At 36.5% G+C, this 20,162-nt stretch overlaps 1 long non-coding RNA gene across 1 annotated transcript in view; it reads right to left on the reverse strand.

The window, feature by feature from the left end:
* LOC311434835 overlaps nt 1–20,162 on the reverse strand; it is a 40,568-nt gene that overhangs the window by 16,455 nt on the left and 3,951 nt on the right. Inside the window, exon 2 of the long non-coding RNA XR_014691760.1 lies at nt 16,129–16,247. This is a non-coding gene — a long non-coding RNA (uncharacterized lncRNA). The remainder of the gene's footprint in view (nt 1–16,128; nt 16,248–20,162) is intronic.

Raw genomic sequence — 20,162 nt, forward strand, 5'->3', positions numbered from 1 at the left:
TGCTGCTATGATTATTATTTTCCCTTCCTTTTGTGTCCTATTAGACTGTCTCTATCTTAACCCACAAGTTTTACCTTTTTCTGATTCTTTCCCCCACTCTGGGGGGAGTGAGCAAGGGCTATATGGTGCTGAGCAGCTGCCTGCAGGGTGGAACCACAACAGTGAGTTCAGTGAACAATAGTTTACAATCACAACAGTGAACAATAATCTATTGCTCAGGCCCTGGAGATCCTCATAAGATGGTAATATCAAGTTTGTTCAACTGTGGTTGAGTTGTGCACAGGTATGTAATCTATTTTGTTTTCTAGGACTCTGTGCCACTCTTCCTCTTTTCTTTGGGTAGAATTCATTCTAGGCAATTTGATCAACAGCCTGCATTGGACTTCTTTTCTCAAGACTTTTTACTGTGTCGTCTGGGTATTGCAAGTTGAGCAGACATCTTATGGTTTAGTATCAGGAAATGCACAGGGAAAATTTTTGAGCAGTTCGTCAATAAACTCCATGGCTCCACTCATTTTTAGTAGAAAACCATGAGGAAACCCTGGCAAAGGTCACTGGAGCAAGTCTGTAAGTTTTAAGTTTTCAAGTCTAAACATAAATGTTAAAAATATTATTTTTATACGTTCTTAACATAGTCTTCTAATTCTGTTTATGTTTCATTTTTTTTTAAACCTCTTCATCTTCAGCTCCTCCTCTTGCTGACGTCACTGATAAAGATGAGATGTGTTTTTTTACATCTCTTTGTTGAGCTTTACACAAGAATTGAAAAAACGGGATAGAAATCTCGTCCTTTTTAGCTTGTTGAGGGCTAAGATTTTTATTCAGATTGATTTTCAGTTATAATGCATCTACAAGTCAATAATGAAGCCGATAAAATATGGTTTCAACAGAGCAGGATATTAAGAAGTCTGTGTTAGACAGAGAACAATTTGGATCCAAGCATCAGAATGCTCTTTCAAAAACAGAAAGTTGATGTGAGATTCAATATGTTCAAATGATCCAAAGCTTTTGCAGTTTTTACTTTTACTCTTTTAATTACAGTAAAATTCAATAGCAGTGACCAGGTATTTTATCAGCTTGTTTTTCTCATTTAGAAACAAACTTATGAACTCAGCTGTACGTTGTCATTATTTTTTATTCATTTTTATATAAGAAAAAAGCTTTAAACTTTGGCTTTAAAAGTTGCGTGTTCTTTAAAGAAAAATAAAGAAATAAAAATAACAAGTCTTCTAAGCCTTATAAGCAAAAACTCTGCAAAATTTCACTCCAGTAAAATACAAAACACAATAAATGTCTACAAGGCATCTGATTAAATTAGAAAATCAATGCTGGGTTCTGAACAGGCTTCTGGATCATGCAGGGATGAGCATGGCAATTGCTTGCTCTAGAGTTACACATTTCAAATACCTCTGGCAGATGTGAAGCACTTGACCTCGGGTTCCTGTGAGCAGAATCTCCATGCTGCATGCGCCAGCCTGGCAGGCAGGTGGCCCTTCCCACCCCCTTCCATGTCTATGCTGGACACCAGCGATCCTCATATATAATAGCAATGATATTAATAATAACTCTGATCATTTGCCTTAAAATGTAAACATCCATTTTCTCTCACTACTTTTTATAATATATGACCATGCTTTAACTTGATTTACAGACCTTTGACTAGATTTTCTTATTTCCGTGGAAATGCAGACTCTTTCTGTCTTTGTCAGTATATAAACACATAGTATATTCATCAGCCAACCATGCAATTTTCAGAAAAAAAATCTCATAAACTTTGTCTGCAACAGTACAGATCTCTTCCATATACTGCAGTAAAAAAGCCATTGTGCCTGTCTGGATAAGCAAGTCAAATGAAGGACTGAAAGGAACATTAAAAAATAGTCACTTATTAGACTCCATGTTAATGATCCCATGCTATTTGCATGGGATCATTATATTTTTTTCTCTTGTAGCTCAGTTTTCCTAGGTCTTTTTGGCAAAGCCTGATATATCTTTCATTCTAAAGCTTTCTTTTAGAGAGTATTATTTAAATTTGTGGTTACCAAAGAAAAAAATCACAGGTATATGTGTGTGTTTTAAGATTCATCTTAAATTGTCAAACATTGTAAATTAATTTTCCTAGGTTGTGATGCTACTAATTAAAATTTCACCTGCATTAATATCTGAATGTACATGGGAAACCCATTGAGGTGAGGATTAATATATTTTCATTATTATTATTTCAAACTATATTTATATTTTATATATCATATATATTATATATAATATAATATAATAATAATTTATATTTTTTTTTATATTTTGTATATATTTATATATTATGTTTTATATTTTATTATTTGTAACTATTATTATTATTTGAAACATTCTGGCTACTCTGAATATAGAATTAACAAAAGGAAAAGAAGAAAATGCTGGTCATTCTTTAAGCGATGCCTCCTAGAAGCACAAGATCAGGCAATTCCTAAATATCGCAAGTCAGGCAGGCGGGGCAGGAGGCCGGCGTGGCTGACCAGGAACATTCTAATGGAGATTAGGCGGAAACAGAGAGTGTTTCGCTACTGGAAGGAGGGCCAGGTGTCATGGAAAGAATACAGGGATGCTGTTCGTGTTTGTAGGGAGAAAATTCGTGTGGCCAAAGCACACCTAGAGTTGAAGCTGGCTGTGTCTGTGAGAGAAAATAAGAAGGGTTTTTTTAGATATGTGAATGGAAAAAGGAGAACTAAAGAATACATAGGGCCGCTCCTTGATAGGGAAGGTCTCCTCACAGACAATGACATAGGCAAAGCAGAGACGCTTAACGCCTTCTTTGCCTCTGTCTTCAATGCCGATGATGGGCTTCGGGACCCAGAGTGCCCTGAGCTGGAGGACCGGGACGGTGGGGATGACAAACTCCCAACTGACCCTGAACGTGTGCGGGATTTGCTACTCCACCTGGATCCCTACAAGTCCATGGGTCCGGATGGGATTCATCCCCGGGTGCTGAAAGAGCTGGCGGACGTCATCGCGGAACCTCTTTCAATTATTTTTCAATGATCCTGGGAATTTGGAGAGGTCCCGGTAGACTGGAAGCTGGCAAATGTTGTGCCAATTTTCAAGAAGGGTCAGAAAGAAGACCCTAGCAATTACAGGCCTGTCAGTCTCACGTCAGTGCCTGGTAAAATCATGGAGAAGATGGTTCTCGAACTTATTGAGGTGCACCTGGGGGACAAAGCAGTCATTGGTCCCAGCCAGCATGGGTTTGTGAAGGGTAGGTCCTGCCTAACTAACCTGATTTCCTTTTATGATAAGATCACCCGTATGGTGGACCAAGGGAAACCAGCTGATGTGATTTTTTGGACTTCAGCAAGGCTTTTGACACGGTTTCCCATAGGATCCTACTGGACAAAATGTCCACCATACAGCTAAATAAAAACATCATACGATGGGTGAGCAATTGGCTAATGGGCAGGGCCCACAGGGTTATGGTAAATGGGGCTGTGTCAGGCTGGCGGGCGGTCACCAGTGGGGTCCCTCAAGGCTCCATTTCAGGGCCGGTACTTTTCAATATTTTTATAAACGATCTGGATGTAGGAATAGAAGGTATTTTGAGCAAGTTTGCTGATGACACCAAACTTGGAGGAGTTGTGGACTCAAATGAGGGTGTAAAGGCCTTGCAGAGGGATCTGGATAGGTTGGAGAGCTGGGCGATCACCAACCGCATGAAGTTCAATAAGAGCAAGTGCCGGGTCCTGCACCTGGGACGGGGAAACCCTGGCTGCACGTACAGACTGGGCGATGAGACGCTGGAGGGCAGCCTAGAAGAGAGGGATCTGGGGGTCGTGGTAGACAGCAAGTTGACTATGAGCCAGCAGTGTGCCCTGGCAGCCAGGAGGGCCAACCGTGTCCTGGGGTGCATCAAGCACGGCATCGCTAGTAGGTCAAGGGAGGTGATTGTCCCACTCTACTCTGCGCTGGTGCGGCCTCACCTCGAGTACTGTGTGCAGTTCTGGGCACCACAGTATAAAAAGGGCATGAAACTGTTGGAGAGTGTCCAGAGGAGGGCTACGAAGATGGTGAAAGGCCTGGAGGGGAAGACATATGAAGAACGGCTGAGGTCACTGGGCCTGTTCAGCCTGGAGAAGAGGCTGAGGGGAGACCTCATCACAGTCTACAACTTCCTCATAAGGGGGTGTCGAGAGGCAGGAGACCTTTTCTCCATTAACACCAGTGACAGGACCCGCGGGAACGGGGTTAAGCTGAGGCAGGGGAAATTTAGGCTTGACGTCAGGAGGGGGTTCTTCACAGAGAGGGTGGTTGCACACTGGAACAGGCTCCCCAGGGAAGTGGTCACTGCACCGAGCCTGTCTGAATTTAAGAAGAGATTGGACTGTGAACTTAGTCACATGGTCTGAACTTTTGGGTAGACCTGTGCGGTGTCAAGAGTTGGACTTGATGATCCTTAAGGGTCCCTTCCAACTCAGGATATTCTATGATTCTATGATTCTATGAAAAAATAGCAAAACCAAACAAGCAATACAAAGCAAAGTGAAGAAACAAACAAAAATCAACCACAAACCAAAACATTATTGAGGGTGGAATGCTTACCATTTTCCCAGAGATGTAGGCTGCTCAGCATTTCCCAGCAGAAGACCAACAGCAAAGAAACAAGTGCACAGGAATCTCCTGCAGGTGTATCAACCACCACAGAGCCCTTGTGCATAGACCACAATGTTCTTTATCAAATTAAACAATGTTACCTGTACAGTTCTGATGGGAAAACTGAGTCATAAAAAGTTGGGTGACAAAAATTAGTGTCTTATCCAGAGTCATCCAAAACCTATGGGCTAGGCCGAGAAGACATTCAACACAGGTGCTTCATTGGATATGTGCCTACAAGTCTTGTTAATTGTTCAAGTAAATGAGCCTATCTTTATGTTCCAATGGGAAGTGATCTTAATGCACTTCCTGCAGAATTATGCTAATGCCACAGCAGAAAGCTACAAATGCACCTTGTGAGATGAATTGGCAATGGATAGTCTGCAGGGTTTTCTAGGTAAAATAATTCTTGAAATACTGGATAGTGAAGAAAGTGATTAATTCCTAGACATTATCCATATTTGCCATGTAAGTTTTCCTGTGGAAAGACTTAGTTTCACATACTTCATTTGTCTCTGGAAATAAATAAATAAATAGATAAATTAACAAATGTTATCTTTCCTTTTTCTGTATTATTTTTATATTTCCTTCTTCCTCTTCCAATGTTTTCTACTACATGCTGTAGTGCTGAAGGGGCATTCTTTACTTTTTTATTTTCTTATTTTTCAATTAATCAACTGTGCAAATGCTGCAAAATGCCACAGAGAATATAAGGGTGGAAGAGAAAAGCATTTTTTTTCCCATCGTTTGTTTTATTTGGCCTATGTAGATAAAAGTCACTTATGCGTAATACACTTTGTATAGCTATTTCTTCCACCCACATTCCATACACTAATGCATGTGCAGGGGGTTATATAAGGGTTTTAAACAACATTTATAGGGAATTCGTATTTCATGTCTCAAGCTGTGACAACATGTGATTTTTAAAACTAGATATTTTGCATTCAGTCCTGGCATCTAAATTAGAGACGAGTATACTACACATGTATTACATTCATAGATACAAGAAAGTCCAAACTCTCTAGTTGTGTTGAAGTTCAAGTTTAGACCATCAAAATTGAACAAATCTGATGTGATAGTTCTCATTATTGTAAAATATTTGGGAGGGGAGGTTGTGCCGCTTTTTCTTCTTTGTCTAGTAGTAAATTAATTTCATGGTCTGCTGTGTAACTAGACTCTGTGGACTACTATAAAGCATGTAAAAGATTAAATTGTTGATGTCATACAGATATCTACAGAGAAAGAATTTTTTGCGAAAACAACTGTTGCTTTCCAATACCATGAAGATAAATTTATTCCACAAGGTGTAATAGTCCTGAAGTTCCACCTAATTTTTTAACTGTCTTGAAAGAAAAGAATATCTCTCACTTGTCTTGCTGGGGAACCCTCAGATCTACAAATGGGATGCGGTAAGCGTAAACTTTTTTTTTTTTTCTGCAGAATTTTGAGCCTTTTTACTTCAAAATATTTCATGGAAAAAAATATATATATAATATTAAAAAAAAATGCAGTTCTCCTGTTTGTTTTTTTTTTTTTACTGCATGCTTCTGACAGGAGCTGCAATAACATCCAGGGCAAAACTTATCCTTTTCTGTATTTCTTATTGTGTAAAAATAGAGACTTTGAAAACCCCTGTCTCCGCCTAAATAAAAATGCATTTGAATATGCCTTTATGTTTTATTCAGAACTACCCCAGCTCAAAAGACCACTGGAAAATGCAGGTATCTTGCCAAAAAACTTTCATTCAGCTGAAAACTGGTGGCTTTTTTATTCAGTTCTGCCTAGGATTCTTTTTTTGCCAGGTCAGGATCAGGTTCTTTTTAGGAAGTCCAAGCTGGGAGGAGGTGATCATTGTCAATAGTTTCTATTTAACAGGATGGCCTCAGCTAATGTGCATCCTTCATGTTGCCCTTCCAAGTCCAGAAGAACACATGCTGTTATTAGCAACGTTTGAAACATAATAGAGGTGTGTGAAAACAGAAATGGCCTTAAGTCACAGCAGGGAGGTTTAGGTTGGACATTTTAGGTTGGAAAAATTTCTTCACTGAAAAGGTTGTGCCACATTGGAACAGGCTGCCCAGAGAAGTAGTTGAGTCACCATCCCTGGAGGTCTTCAAAAAATGTGTAGATATATAGCTTAGTGAAATGACTTAATGGTAGGCTTGGCAGTACTAGGTTAAAGGTTGGACTAGGTAATCCTGGAGAAAAGGAGGCTCAGAGGTGATCTTATTGCTCTTTACAGATACCTTAAAGGAGGCTGTAGTGAGGTGGGGGTTGGTCTATTCTCCCACATGCCTGGGGACAGGACTAGGGGGAATGGGCTTAAGTTGAGCCAGGGGAGTTTTAGGTTGGATGTTAGGAAGAACTTCTTTACCGAAAGGGTTGTTAGGCATTGGAACAGGCTGCCCAGGGAAGTGGTGGAGTCACCATCCCTGGAAGTCTTTAAAAGACGTTTAGAGGTAGAGCTTAGGAATATGGTTTAGTGGGGACTGTTAGTGTTAGGTCAGAGGTTGGACTCGATGATCTTGAGGTCTCTTCCAACCTAGAAATTCTGTGATTCTGTCTTTTCCAACCTAAATTATTCTATGATTCTATGAATCTATGACATGAAATGAAATGCATCCTAGTTAACTAAACAATAGTAACTGAGAAACCAATTTCAGTAACCAAAATAAATGCTTGCTGGGAAAAAAAAAAAAAAAATATATATATATATATATGTATATATATATTTATTTATATTTATATTTATATTTATATTATATATATATAATTGTTTGCTGGCATGTATTTTTGGTGTTTGCTAAGAAGGTAGGGAACTTTCTGTCTCATTAACTTTGTGCGTAAGAAGATCGTGAATACAATTGCATGAGCTCTGAGTGAACTGGAATGCAAGTTCTCAGTCATATAGATTTCTATCTGAAGTATGAGTCAAAAGATAAAGTTCAGTTTTATTTAATAGAACTCCCTTACCTTTATATACTACTGGTGAAAATGTGGGATTTCTAGCCTGTCTATATTGCAGTGCAAGCTTTCTGAAACTTGAGAGACAGGAGTCTTTCTTCCTAGTTGGGCCTAAGTTGCATCTAGTTGTATTTGGCAGAATAAAAGCCTTGAATAGACAGCAGCTCTAAGGATCCATCTCACATGATCTTTGAATTGAAAAATCAAAAATAAATTATCTAACAATGTACAATAACAGGAAATCTGGATCAATAGCAGATGAACTGGATCCCACCAACTACTATTTCTTATTGTGTTAACTACCAGCATTAGCAGAGGAATTAAGAAACTATTAAAAAAAAAAAAAAAAAAAAAAAAAAAAAAAAAAAAAAGGCTGATGGGTGAAAAACAAACAAGCAAATATTTTTTTTTATGCTTAACAAGAAGAAAGAAGGATAAAATTACCTATTTACGTATATGTATAGAGAGCAATGTTGGCCTTTAGGGTGGGAACAATCCTAAACTGTTTTATAATGTTTAATATCTGATGAACTAAGAGCTAAAAACATCTGGATAGTTGTAGAAAGATTTTATAAATTTTAACTCTTGTAGAGCTGTGGTGTCATTTGATTATATAACTTATGCTGAATTCATAAGTAATTATTGAAATTCTGTATTGCACATATAATGAAATCAATAGTCACACCTGGATACTGCTTAATTACACCACAATATATAGGTTTTAACATCTATGTGCTTTTTATTTCATATTTTTATTTTATTGATTGATTGATTAAATTTCTACTGAGCTCTGGATGAAGCACAGTGAAACTCCAGTACATTGTGTTACATTGTGTTACAGTGTTATATTGGGCATCTTTTCATTGAACCTGTCATGGCTTTTGCAGAGACTACGTTTGATGAAGCAAATATGAGAGAAAACATTTTCTACAGTTAAGCCATTTTAAATTTTATTCACTATCATCATCTCCATAAAAATAAATGAATAAATAATAGATACATAAATAAAATCACCTTTTATGTCTTTGTTATTCCAAAGTAGTAGTTAGCAGTTTAAATCCAACTGCAGCTGTACAGCTAACTTATCTTTAAATATCATGTATGATTTTTGGTTTTCTCCTTGAATGTACAGTGAATTTACTTCTACTCCATGGCGTAATTGAGCACCATGCACTCTGTTGTTTGTGGATCTTTATACACCATCATAAAAAATTACATTCTTTATTATTACTTTATGACAATGCCACAGTATTTCCTTTAAGAGGAGTATTTGTTTCAGTGGCTTTTTGAAAAGTTCCTCTATTCCTGTCAGGGCTCTGAACTTTTTTTTTGCACAAGAATTGACTGCCTCACAACTGTGTGATGAAATTTTCCCTACAACTAAGGCACCAAATAGCTGAATTTTCTAGATACCTAATGATACTTGTGATGGGAGCATATTTTAATTAACACAATATTTACTGCATGTCTAATAATACAAATGATTTAAACTCTGGGCATGTTCTGAATATATATATATTAAACTACGAATTTGAAAACGTGAAGAAAAGCCCTATGATAGAGTAAATCTAACCAGTGCAATCTGAACGTGTTCCCTTCTCTATACAGATCTCACTTATTTATCAAGAAAAGCTAAGTGCGTAGTGATGCTAAATATTATCAGATACAAGCTCTGGTAAAATGCAGATTGATTCTGTAGGTGGCAGAAAGCTTTTCATTTAAAAATACAGAGCCAACAAAAAGAAAATTTTCTGCAAGTATGCATGCATTTATGTGTGTCTACATATATATCAGCATTAGTATAATCAGTTTTTAATCAGATAGATTTCCTGAATTCAGAATGCAGTATCTTCCTCATTTGATACAATGTTTTTTTCCACATCCTCAGAATGAGCATTTGGGCAAAGAACAAAGATTGTGCGATAAACATCATCTTGCGGAGCCTGCTGCCAGCAGTGGTAGTCCTCTCTCCACTTACTGAAAGCTGCCTTTCTCTCTGTCAGGTAAACATTTAACTTTTCACCTACCTCCAGTGTTTTCTGCACAGAAGCTGTTTTTTTTGTTTGTTTGTTTGTTTGTTTTGTTTTTAAATTTTTATTTTTATTCCACTGTGAAATACGAGGAATTCAAATGGTGTTGTGCTCATAGCAATGAATCAACAACATTTTCCATCAAATTTAATAAGACTTTCAACTGGCAGGTTCTCCTTTTCTTGGACATAAATAAACAAGGATAAAAAAAAAAAATAAAAAAGAGAGAGACGTTTCAAAATGTACATATTTCAAATTATCAGGTATAAAAATCTACATTCAAATCACAACACTGACTTCAGAATTATGTACTTTTGTTTGTTTGTTTGTTTTGATATTGACTTTATGGAATTGATTCTCTGAAAACATACAGATAGATATATGATAGATATGAGAAAAAATGTTATAAAGCAAAGACTTACAAACAAATTCTTCCAGCAACTGGGGCTTCACAGGAATCATCAGGTGTTGCTTTTTTTTTTTTTTTTTTTTTTTTTTTTTGGTGAAATTATTAGACTTCATCAATTTCATGGATTCTAAGTGACAGAATTTTGAGAACAAACATAAAATCTTACTTACAGGTTTATTTTGAACACTCATTACTTATGTGTTCACTTAAGGATTTATTGAATACTTTCTGGAACTGAATGAGACAAACTAAAACTATAATATATATATAAACTGAAACAATATGGAGATTAAAAATTATTTACAACTTTCACAAATAAAACAGTCAAGTTTTACACAGATCAGACTTTTAAGAGTAAGATCACCACATTAACTGAGTGACAGGAAGTGTGTCACAGAGTACCTATAAACAATCACCTAAGGTAAAAAACTTTCAGTTGGCAGCAGAGTCATCTCTACAAAAGGTAGGAAAAAACATACAGAAAAAACAGGAGTACTTTAGAGATCCTAAGAAACACAAAGAGTCTCCTAAGAAGATAAAACTCTTGATGTTGGCTTCTTGAAATATTTTTGATGCAAATAAACAATATATGGTAATATTTAATAAAGTACACACCCTTATTAACCATTAATATTTTGGCTAAGCAACAATGAGAACTAAACTAAAGCTATATAATTTACCCTTATAAAAGAGAAGGAAGGAGGAAATACATCTACCTGGGACCAAGTACTGCGCTGCCTCATGTTAATGAAATTGATGTAGATTCCACCAGTATGTAGAACAAAAGAATGAATGTCTGCCTGGTATGAATTTTTATTTTTCCTCAATTTCACTGCTGAACTGAAAAATTAGTTTGCAGGGTTTTGGCCAGCAATATTGTTTTATATTAGCAATAGACATTCTTACTAAAAAGTTAGCCTCACTCTAATAAAATAGCCTGATAACAAGAGCTGATTTGAACACCTTTCTACATCTGTCTGTTAGGCAGTTAAAGGTAATTGCATACTAAGTCCAGAGCCTATAGGAGTTGCACACTATCTTGCTGATATGTTATCCACACCATTCCCTCCAGCTCCTGATGATAAATGATTTCTAAATATATTTATTGAGTGTATTTCTTATTTCAGAATCCAAGCCTAAATTAAATCTCAGGAGGTGAATCTACAACATAATTTGGCACTGGATTTACCTTTTCAGTTCCACATGCCTTTCCAGAAGGTGCGATTTAGTAAAAAACAATTACTGAGCTTGAGCCAGGGGTAGCACATGAAGGTTCTGTGTTCTGTGGTAGACAATCAGAAGAGCTAAGCTAATGGCACCTCTTGGACTTAAAGTCTGTGAAACTATATTTCTGAAAAATGTGTTATGTTTTGAATACACCTGTTGATATTGGGGTGAATCCAGAGTTTTGATAATAATAATCATCATTATAGAATCATAGAAAAATTAAGGTTGGAAAAGACCTTCAAGATCATCTGGTCCAACCATCATCCTGGGGGTGGACATATCAATGTCACCCACTGAACCATGTCCCTACACACCAGGTCCAACCTTTCCTTGAACACCCTCTGGGATAGTGACTTGACCACTTCCCTGGGCAACCCGTTCCAATACTTGACCACTCTTTCTGAGAAGAAATGTCTCCTAATTGTTTTAATCAATGAAGAATAGTGCTCTTTGTTCAATTCTTTTTTTTAATTGTTGAAGAGTAGGGCATGACGTTTCCATTTTTACACTCACCAGGAACATCGCTGAAATGCCAGGACTTTTCAACTATGATGGAGAGGCTTGGCAACTACATCAGTCAGTTTCCTCAGGACCCTGGGATTCATGTCATCAGGTCCCATAGTCCTGTACCTGTTCAGATTCATCAGGTGGTCTCGAACCTGCTCTTCACTTACACTGGGTGGGACTTCTTCCTCACATCACATCTAATCTAAATCTCCCCTCCATTTGTTCAAAGCCATTATTCCTTGTTCCATCGCTACACTCCCTGATAGAATCCCTCTCCAGGTTTCTTTTAGGCCACTTTTATGGATCAGGTTAGGTAATAATAATAATAATATAAACTTTAGAAGGTATTTAGAACAACTTTGGTTTGTACACATATGCAATCCTGCCTCATAAATAAAAATTCTAAAGAGACCTCTTGGCTGGCAAATAACCCCACTTTGTAAGTGAGTTGCTTGGTACATTTGTTTAAATTAAACATGCTCCAAAGTAGCACAGTGGAGCATGGCAAGGCTTGGAAAGAAAGGTAAATGCAGTAATGTTTACATTGCCAGGGCTCCAATTTATTCCTAAATTCAGCAGAGCATTCCATGCAAAAACAAAACTTTGGATGTTGCTAAACATGTAAATAACAGAAAATAATAATCTCTTCCCCTACTGCTTTATAGAAAGTGGTTTGCTACAATGCATATGCATTTTGCAAAGTCATACCCAAAATAACCTTGAGGATCATGGATGTAGGGGCCAGGGAAGAAGTGGGAACCTCTTCTACTTCATGCCTGAAAAATAATTGACACACTATCATGAGAAGTGATTTTCAACAACTATGGCCTGCAAGAATTATAGCCTTAGCAGGCATATGTGTTCTCCAACTGAAACTTTCCACAGTTCTTCACAGTGGCTGAGTAATATTGAAATGTAGACTCAGGGATAAAAGGGAAGCCTCATGTTTTCCTCTGGAGTGACAAAATTATTTCTGTCATGTAGCAGTTCGGGGAGAAGGCTTTCATATTTCTTCTCTTTCCTAAACTAGGATATCCAATGGTCAGGAACTGATGTCTTCCAAGGTTTCAGTTGTTCGAGTGAAAACAAAATCTATTAGTGGACCTGCTTTGTAAAGGAGTATTTTATTGTCTGTTCTGTAGTTGTTCTCAATAAACTACTTTGTATGAACTCAAACTGCTTCAGCTTGATCATCTGTGTAGAAAATTTGTCAAAGATTCTCTACCAGGTGTGAAGAACAGTTATTATTTTGATCTAATGTAGGTAACTATCCAGAACGCATTTATCTATGTAAAGTTAATAAGGGATTTTTGGAACTGATAAATTTCAGTAGAAAAAGAAAAATCACTGTAGAAAATTATGAAAGAATAAGCTCTCTAGCTAAAGCCTGATAAGAACATAATGCAAGAAGACATTCAACTTGTATGTCATAGGAACCAGGTTCATATTATATGTATATTATTTTCATAGTAAATAAACACAAATTTGTAGCCTTTGTTCAGGAAAACCCATCAGCCCCAATCTCTCTGTTAGAATACAGCTTCCCTGTTAAAACAGCAATCAAGAATGTAATAACTATGTAGTCGGAAACATATTAGTAATCACAGTTCAAAATGTAATTTCATATCTTTCCACCTTGCTGTCCCACTTCTCTAGCTCTGAGCAGAGTTAGAATGAAAGGGAGGCAGGAGGGAATTAACTCTGATCAGCTGCTATTGTGCTGTTTTAATGACAAGTTCACTTTCCTTGTTCCTCTGGGAAACAGAGCAAGACAGCAGAGGATCGAGCAAAATAAAGTGATAGTGGAAATGGAAAATAAGTTAGAATAAAATAGATCATGGAAAACAGCAAAAATAGACCAAACGAGTGGAAAGTGGAAGCCTAGAGTAGGAGGGAAAATTGAAAAGTGGACCAGGTAAAACTTAGTGCCTCCTGAGAAAGTTAACAGCAAATTTAAAGGTGCAACAATTTGGATGGGAAAAGCAATCACTAAAAAGGAGAAGTTTCTCAGAGAACAAAAACAAAAAATGAAGCAGCATCTGAGAATATGTAGAAGAAATGTTCAGCAAACAAGTTGGAGGAGAGAATGCAGAAGAAATATAACAACAGGGTGAGAATGAACAAAATGTAAAACAGAAGGTACCAAAGACCTGGAGATGGGAAACAACGTAATATCAAGAAGCAAATGAGAGTACAGGCAATGAAGAAGAAATTTAATAGATAAAAAATAAATAAATAAATAAATAAATAAGTGAAAGATATAAATACATATAGTGAAAAATGACAACAAAAGATGACGACTATGTGCCATGCAAGTATGGCTTAAGTTTGTCCTAAGAAGAGGTAGTAGTTTTCCCACTGCTGATCTTGAATTTGTTGTATAAAAATGTTAACATATTATACTAGGATAAGCATGTTTAATAGTGAAAAAACTGTGTATCCATAATGAAAATGGACTCAATGTCAAAATAGTCTAAGGAGAGAGGCTCAGAGGCTCTGTTTCCTGTGCCTCATGTAAAAATATGACCTATGGCTTGATTCTATCATTCTAATTCATGCTGAGTAGTACCATGACCTGCAAGTGATTTGAGTGAAATCAATAGGACTGCTTACTGAGCAAGGACTCGATGGCTGCTTCGCCCAGGGTCAATAACAGAACTCCCATTGCATACAGTGAAAAAAGATCAGGCAGTAAGATAATAGCTGTTGTGAGAAGGAATGGCAGAATCAGAAGCTATGCATAATAGATAAATACACTGGAAAGATTGCATAATAGGTACATGAACTGGAACAGCAACATACTATGTTATATACTAAAATATAATATGAACAACTCTTAGGAACATTTCCCATTTCCACCACTGGAATATGAAAATTAAGATGAAAAACACTACAAAACAAGAAGCTTCCATCATTTGCAAAACCTGGATCACCAAAAGTTTATACAGGAGGGGCTTTTTTCACCAAATCAGCAAAATATGTTTTATAGATATTTGTAATGTAAGCAATAGCCCATTAACAAACTTTTTATGATTTTGTCACTTCTGAAGTTTGGGTAAATTCTTGTTTTATACAGATAAAAAAAAGAAATTATCTCTGACTTATCACCCTTTAAAATAAAAGTCCAGAATTTTTCTCAGGAATGGTTTCACTACCCTAGACTAAGTGAGAATTTTCATTTGATTCACCTGTAGCTTTTTCTCCACTTGACTCAATAAGTTGAATATCAAGAGCAGAGAGGGGTTTTATTTTATATATATACATATAAAAATATATATATATATATAAAATAATATAATATATATTATATATGTATATATATGTATATATATATTATATGTATATAATATATATATTATATACGTATAATATATATATATTATATATCTATATATATAATATATAGATATATTTGATAACTGCATCTCTTTTTCAATGTGTTGTGTTTAGACATCAGTCTCTTAATATTTCAGAGATTTATTTCAGAGCTCACAAACTCACTAAAGGCTTCAAGTTTTGATAGCAAATTATCAAATTACATTAACACCCAAAATATGTATTTGTTAAAGCTAACTTTCAATGGACATGTCAGGGGAGGGAGATGGGAGGGAGGAAATGCAAGTCATTCAATAACCAAAACAAATAGATACATACCGGTGAAACCAGACAGTTGAAATTGTATAACTAAGCCATTGAAGGAGGCTGTAAAAAGTAGATAAAGACATGTGTAGGCTTAGAAAATCTAGCAGTTTTCTCACTGTTCAAAAGAATTTTATTTCAATATCCACAATATTAAATACTGAAACTTATGCTTTTAGTTAGCATGACTATAAAATTATACGAAAGGGAAAAATTCAGAACAATAAAGCGAGAGGAGGGTAATGAGAACCAGTATCAAGAAGATAAATTTTATTATCACATTACCCATTCCTTTTACAAAATGCCTCAATGTTATTAGAAATCCATTCAAGCCCATTTTTTGCTAACAGCCAAAAAATATAATGCTAGGATCTTATTTCCAGACAGATCTTTGCTAAATGTTTCCCCTATATCTATGAATAATTTTATTATACACTTGTTTTGTTTGCAGTGAGCCAACACACTATGGAGATGTATCCACAAGTGAAAATAACTGCATATATCTTCATATATGACTACAGTCATGCAGAAAATAGCAATCAGTCACAATAAATCTAATAAAAGAAATAATACCAGAAACAAATGCAGTGCTATGAATTTTGTCACACTTTCTGGGTTTGTGATTCAGTAGGATTTAACAAATTAAATAAGCTGGGGCCTAGTATAATAAAGTTGCATGCTTACAGACAGATACATTTACCAGATCCATCATACAGGCATCTCAGGAGCCAGGTCTCAATTCCAGTCGTGCCATCCCAAAGCCATCAAAATCAGGGAGTTATCTAGCTGCCTACAGCTGGTGCTACAGTCTTGTCTTCTCTGTAATCCAACTACTGTCAAAAAATAATAATACTGATTAACAAATAAAATAAAATGCTTCAGACAAGTCTTTATTTCTGAATAAACATTATTGCTTTTTAAAAAGAGATGTACTTGAAGGTGACAGTGTTCACAGCTTATCAGAACAGAACTGCTGTTGCACTGGCTGCAAGAGAGGACAGTTGCACTGGTGATGTCCCCACTTGCCAGGGTACCAGATCCCCAAAGTGCTACTACTGCAGTCCCTAGGGTTTAGCCCCAACACCCCTTTCAGTATCTACCTGGGAAATTGCATTTGGTCTCCCTAAATGGTACAGCAGTAATTAGATAATTCATTCTCAAGGACAACCATCATCTGGGCTGAATATTAGATGCAGTATCCCAGTGCAGAATAGATGCATGAACTACCACAATTGTATTGTGCATGAAACCAAAAGAGATAGTCTTTCATTTGCTCACAAAACTCATTGTACATTTATCTATTGTCCACTTTCATCTGTCTTGAAACTCTTCCAACATCCAGCAATCAAGAAAGCATATAGCTCTTATCTTCTCTCTTACACTCAACTCTTCCTGAAAAGAGAGGCCATGCTTGATTTTCTCCTCTGTAAGAAAATATATTAACTTAAATGGGAACAAACATCTTGAGCAGATGCTTAGTCACTATCTTTTCAAATTTAGAATTTCCAGTGATATATCCTCTATAAAACCATCTGTTTTTGTAGCTCTGTGTTATTTTACATGTGAAAATTTACGCATGAGCTGCATTAATTCTGTAGACTGTTTCTGCATTATAAGTAAAATATTCATGTTGGGATTACAGGAGAAAAGAAATCCCAGTATTTGTCAACACCTCTCCCCCAAGGTCCTTGAAGATATTTAAATATCTAACTCCTGTTAAAAACACACTAAATCTCATGCAAAGCCTAGAAAAGCTACAAGGCAAATATGAAGGTCAAAAAATTAGAGTTTATTTAAGACAGTCATTTTAGGTTGATACATTTGCAGGGTGTTGGCTTAGTGCCCACAGTGGGATGCCACAAAGGACAGAGTACACTGAAGTAGGTTTCTAATAAACTAACTCTCCAAATCCATATGCAGCTCTTCATGTCTCATTCCAGAGCAATGGATTCCAGATATAAAAGGCAAATCTGGTGCTAGTTGTAAACAGGGCCATTACTAATGCAATATCTATATACCTATCAAAGTATTTTCTATTAAATATGCTTTAGCTTAGGAGAAGTTATTCTGAAAAAAAAAAAATATATATATATATATATATATATATCACAGATAAAGATAAACTTCATGAACTAACTTTATAAATCACACCTAAACCTTCACACTGTATTCTATAATTCAAAGCAAAATGTTCAGATCACAATGTTTGTAGCATTATTTGTTTAGCTTCACTGAAGCATTATGCTGCCAGATAGCTGACATACTTCACTTCTAAATATTTAACTTTTAGGACTAAGATGTTTCCAATATTGATATAAATTTATGATTTGACTCCCTGATTTTAATACAGAAGTTGTAGATCTTATTTAGATACTGTAATAAGATGAACTCAGTTTCTCTCCTTGCACAATGCTTTCAGACATTCTATTATATAATTTCACATTTGAAAAGCATTTAAAAAAAAAAAAAAAAAAAAAGGATAGACAAAAAAAAGGAAAAAAAAAAGAAAAAAGAAGAAAGAAAGAAAAAAAGAAAAAAAAGACAAAAAAAGACACACACACACACACACACAACAGCCCTGAAGAACTTGTCTTTAAATATTTCATAATTCGGTAAACAAAAATAATCCAATCAGGGATACAAGCTAAGTGGCAAAGCAGAATTCTTCATAGCTCATTAAAAAAATCTTCCTGTCTTCTTGGAACAATTTCACATGCCTTTAATAGAAAGTCTGGATATATCTGCAGCTTTTCTAACCAGAGGTGACCTTTGCTATTTCAGTCCCCTTAAGAATGGAAATGCATTCATATGTTCCTCTGCATCCCTATAATTTGCTGTGCTCACAAATTAGAAACTTCTGAATGAAATTGTGAAAGGGGAGACACACAGTCTATGTCTAGATGGGAACCTAATAACAAAAACTTGGGTGTATTCCAAGAACAGAACAAGAAAATGAAAATTCACCTTCCAGGCAAATAGTTTGAGTTTTTACAGTTTTGGTGCAGTATCCTCACATCATCAGGGGCATGCAGGTTCTGCATGTGCCTTTTCAAAAAGATAAACCAGTGGTTGCTCCACACCAATTCTGGAGGAAAATGGTTTACTGCAACAGTACAGCAAGTATAGGCAGTGACACGATGAGGTCTTGACCAGTCAGCATCATTGCTGTGTGGGATCAGGGTGCCACACAGTGATACCCTAAAATCCATTTTCCCTGTAGGAATTACTCTGTCTCTTCTCATTTCCCAAGACCTTTTGCAATGGAAGAGGTGCAGCTGACAAGACTTTCAACAAGCCCCTTTGAGAGGGACATCAGGGGGCATGAAGGGAAGGGGAGTTTAGGGAGGCCAGGGCACAGAGCCGTACCAGTGTCCCCAGGAACATTCTTTTTGTTTAAATGTTAAGTGATTTGCCATTAAAATTTAATATCCAATGGCAACAAATTCTTACTTTGGAATAAGATAATATATTCTTCTAAAGAGATAGCCTTTGAACTGAAAACTAACTCATATTCAATTTCCTAAATAGCTTTAGTAGTCAAAAACTGATTTTATTAGAATGGGGAACCATTGCCTGTGTGTACTGCCTGTACAAGTGTCAGATTGCATATGAATTCCAGAGTATTAGGTGGGTATTAGGCCTTTCCTCCCCTCCCACATAGCAACTGGGACACTCTTACTCTCACATTTTGTGTTGTCAGTTCAGGAACTTCATTTAGATGGGATGCTCCTCTTTCATACACAGGTTTTGCCTTTCTTGATAAGAACAGGGAAAATGTCTGAATGGGGTTCCTGTTTACGTTTTCTTTGTCAGCAATGTGAAGCCTTCAGTAGAAGAAATGGTGGCAAATGAACAGGTGTAATTTTAGACCAGTTTCAGTGGGGCATGCCTGTTACAAGAAGTACATAAGTAGTTCAGATTGCAAGCTTGTTCACTACTCAATGGACAGAATGATCCTTTCATGTGATTTAACCCCAAGTGAAATAACTTGAGTTCTGACTGGAGAAAGATTGTAATACTTCCTAAGGTGCTTGATATTCTAATTATAAATGCAATATGTCTTCACCTCTTATAATTAAAAGAATTTCAAATGATCAAAAGTCAAAAAATGTTATGTTCATTCAAAAATAAAATCAAATTAAATAAAATAAAATCAACAAGATCTACAGAGGAAAAAGTCACCAGTGAAAGACAGTTTTATGATGTCTATAAAGATCTGATTTCATATTTTACCTATTAGCTCAACAAGGAGAAGTGCAAGGCTCTGCACCTGGGAAGGAACAGTTCAAGACATCAGTATAGGCTGGGGGCCACACAGCTGCAAAGCAGCTCTGCAGAAAAGGACCTCAGGGTCCTGGTGGACACCACTCTGACCATGAGCCAGCAACATGCCCTTGCTGCAAAGAAGGCCAGTGGTATCCTGGGCTGCATTAGGAGCAGCGTTTTCAGCAGGCTAAGGGAGAGGATCCTTCCTCTCTAGTCTGTATTGGTGATTCCACACCTTACAGTCTGTGTCCAGTCCTGGGCTTCCCAGTACAAGAGAGACACGGACATTCTGGAGAGAGTCCAGCAAAGGGCCACTAAGAAGATTTGGGACTGGAACATCTTTCCTGTGTGGAAAGGCTGAGAGAGCTGGGATTGTTCAGCCTGGAGAAGAGGAGGCTCAGGAGGAATGTTTCTAATGTATATAAATACCTGAAGTGAGGTTGCAAAGAATATGAAACCAGGCTCTTTCAGCAGTGCACAGT

The sequence above is a fragment of the Aythya ferina genome, assembly GCF_964211825.1.
Source record: "Aythya ferina genome assembly, chromosome: 3".
Classification (NCBI taxonomy): domain Eukaryota; kingdom Metazoa; phylum Chordata; class Aves; order Anseriformes; family Anatidae; genus Aythya; species Aythya ferina.